General features: G+C 43.5%; 1 long non-coding RNA gene across 1 annotated transcript; it reads right to left on the reverse strand.

Moving 5' to 3' along the window:
* Positions 1–1,409: 1,409 nt before the first annotated feature.
* On the reverse strand, positions 1,410–3,029 carry LOC124699198. Its single transcript, XR_007001316.1, has 3 exons — positions 2,903–3,029; positions 2,030–2,238; positions 1,410–1,829 (listed from the first exon to the last, which is right to left on the reverse strand). It is a non-coding gene; the product is annotated as an uncharacterized LOC124699198 (long non-coding RNA).
* Between the last annotated feature and the right edge of the window lie 236 nt (positions 3,030–3,265).

Raw genomic sequence — 3,265 nt, forward strand, 5'->3', positions numbered from 1 at the left:
GTTCTATCAGTATGCAAGATGTTGCTCAATGCAGAACCACTGACAGTTAGAATAAGGAAATCAGATCAAACATGAATATTGGAAAGCTATTTCTAGAGTTGGAATGCAAAATCACAATAATAATTTGTGCATACCAGTGACATCATCTTAGCACATGTGAGGAGCTCCTTCTAAATCCTAGTAAATCAAGAAGATAAACCTATTATAAATTGTAAATAACATCATCAAAATTTTGTATGAAGTAAACTATATCAGATTTAAAATAGGGAAGAGTTCTGAAGTCATTCAAATTGGCTGCTGAAGCTCTGAACAAGTCCAATCTTTGACCTTCCCAATTTCAGGGCTTAGTCCGAGTGAGGTTTTCTCTGTTTTTCTCTATTCACTGGACTTCAATCCTCTTGCTACCCACAGGTGAGATGGCAAATAGCAGTGCACGTCCAACTGAGACGGGATAGAAAAGCATAGCAAAACTGAATATCACAACAGTCACCCATGATAGGACCACACCAAGCATTTCCTTAACATCAACAAATGTTGTCATAAAGTGTGTAGGGCGGTAAGCATCATCCCAAAGGTGTATGAGAAACACATGTTGCAAAAAAAAAACTACTAATCGATTGGCCAAATAATAAATGAACAAAAAAATAGAGAACTGCTCAGTCCACATGAAAAAAAATAGAGGACATGATTTGATATAGAGTTACATCATAAACGAGTTTCTCCAACTGACTTGTACTGAAACTGACAAGATAAATTCAGTGTCTCCTATGATCTCACCAATCTTAGATATGTCTAAGATGAAAACAAGATTGGCATCATCTATGTACCGAGAAAACCATATATTATGCAAATATTGAACCGTCAAATATCATATGACATGAAACTTATATGGAGACTGAAATTTTGAGGCCAATCCCCACTCATGTTTACTATGGATTAGTTTAATTTTTTTCATGCTGCCGGATTGCACCATGTGCATGATAGAAGGTGAGAAGACATACAGGATGCGCACGCGCCCGAACGCCAGTGAGACCATCCTGGTCGCTTACCGCTGACTGCCCTAGTCGACGCAGCCATCGACAATGCACTTCGTGTGGCCAAACATGGCCACGCTGCAGGCCGCGATCCGCATATCAGTGCCTCAATGTCCAAGCTAGCCCTGCTGGAAGTTTCATCAAGCACCTCATAGGCATGGATTAAAAAAGCATCTGTACAAACAAAAAACAGCAATTATGGGGATAATAAAATCAAAAGAGAGAAGGAGAGAAGGCAAATCACGAAGAAGACATGGGTGTTCTCATACTCTGCTTGTTCATAACCAAGGAGTACAGAGGGAGCAATGGCTACAGAGCTGTCCGTGCTCCTCCTTTTGAGCAATGAACAATGATGGGTGGAGGAGTGGAGCTGGGACGGCTGCTATGCATGACGAAGAGGAGCCAAAGATTGAGGCGCTGCCCCTTCTTCGAGCGTTCTCCTCCTTGCCGCCGTCGTGCTGTGTAGCGGCAGCCATGGCATGCCTTTACGGAGAAGGACGAGGACAAGGGGCATGGCCGCCGCCAGCGTTCACCGTCTGCGCTCGGGAGCAGAGAAGGGGCTTGATGCACACAGTGATATTTGGTTGCTCACTCGAGAGCTCCTGGATGTCCTACGGCTCTGCATACAATACAAATACAGTAACAAACACTAAAAAGCACCACATCAAGCATTAAAATGAGATCAACAATTCGCTCAATGGCTCAGAAATTAAAAAGGACCATCCTCGATGAATTTGTATTACCTAAACATCAGTCTAGGTGCGGAAGTCCTCCCAGATCTTCTTCTAGTCTTACCTACACATCAGTTTCTATGTTAGAAGGTGATAATATGATCATGTTGCACTTTCAAGGTTTGTGCCTGTCTTAGGCCTTCATTTTTATAATTGCTTCAGATTATACTCCAAAGAATGTACAAATTAAGGACTGAGTCGTGGACTCACACCTTCCTGCTGCAAGATATGACGAAAAAACTACATGGGGGAGAGGGGGCTCACTTTTCTATGGAGGTTGGCGTTTCGCGGAGATAAGCTTGGAAGATGACTCTGTGAGGTGGTTTTCCGATCGCAAGGGCCACTCGGAGATGCGCGCACCACCGTGGTTCTGCTCTTCCTCCTCGCTCACACTATCTTCCCCTTTCAATCTCTCGCTGCCTCCTCTTCACACCAGGTTCTCATTTGTTGCGGGTAGATCACCCAACCAACAGCTGAACATACCAGGAAAAAATCAACACCAGAGAGAACAAGAAAGTTGTAACAAACTAACGACGGAAATTCTGAGATACTAATGTAAGCTTGAATCACCTGATTAAAAATCTCGTCTTGATGTTATTGTTTCATTTCGAGCCTGAAGCAAAATGGTAAGGCGAAACAAACATAATTCTTTTCAGAAGAGGTCATAATTTATTAAAATCCTTTCCTGTAAGCTTCAGATTTTTCAATTAAACCATCCCAGATCAAATGCTATCAAAGATCCAGTGTGGGCATATAGTTTATGGCACATCAAGTAAATAATTGATAATTGTGTAGAAGTATTGCACATCAATCAGAATATTTAAGAACCTAATCTGCTTTCATCATAAGAAACTTGGTCATGCTTATCGTCTATTTCTTGCATAATGAATCAGTAAAATATGTCAAAGTTATCTTTCAAACTGATTATTTCGTTGTGATAGTAAACAAAAAGACAAAATAGACATGCACTTAAAACGGAAATAAGATATATACACTTTTAGCTGTTTATCTCCTTCTAGTAAGACAAGAAGGTACTGCTACTAATTCTAAGAATAGCTCCCACGTCTTTACTGTCTCTCCACTGAGGTGCGCATGTCTTTGCTCAAATGTAGAAGCTTGGACAAAATAAATGATTACCTCATCCTCGTTGAATTTTATGGCGCTGCAGATCCGGTCGAAAAGCTCCTGGTCTGAGCAGCGGTCGGATCCATCATGCGTTGGTGGTGAAGTGGCGTTGTGGATGGATGGGGAGCCAGAGGCGGCCTTGAACGCATCAGGTCTGACGGCCTCGACCATGGGGACATGCGCAGCAGCTTCGCCATACGGGAGCCTCAGCGCCCGATTCGCCGGCGACGGCCAGCAGCCCGATGCCGACCCAGTTGAGCGCGGGCCAGATCGTGGCAAGAAAGAGGATGTATGAGAAGGGATCCCAACGGGGAAATTAGGATGCAGCCCGCCGTGGGCAGGGCGCTGGCGCAGGGATGCCCAGCTCGACAGCTT

The sequence above is a fragment of the Lolium rigidum genome, chromosome 3 (assembly GCF_022539505.1).
Source record: "Lolium rigidum isolate FL_2022 chromosome 3, APGP_CSIRO_Lrig_0.1, whole genome shotgun sequence".
Taxonomy (NCBI): Eukaryota; Viridiplantae; Streptophyta; class Magnoliopsida; order Poales; family Poaceae; genus Lolium; species Lolium rigidum.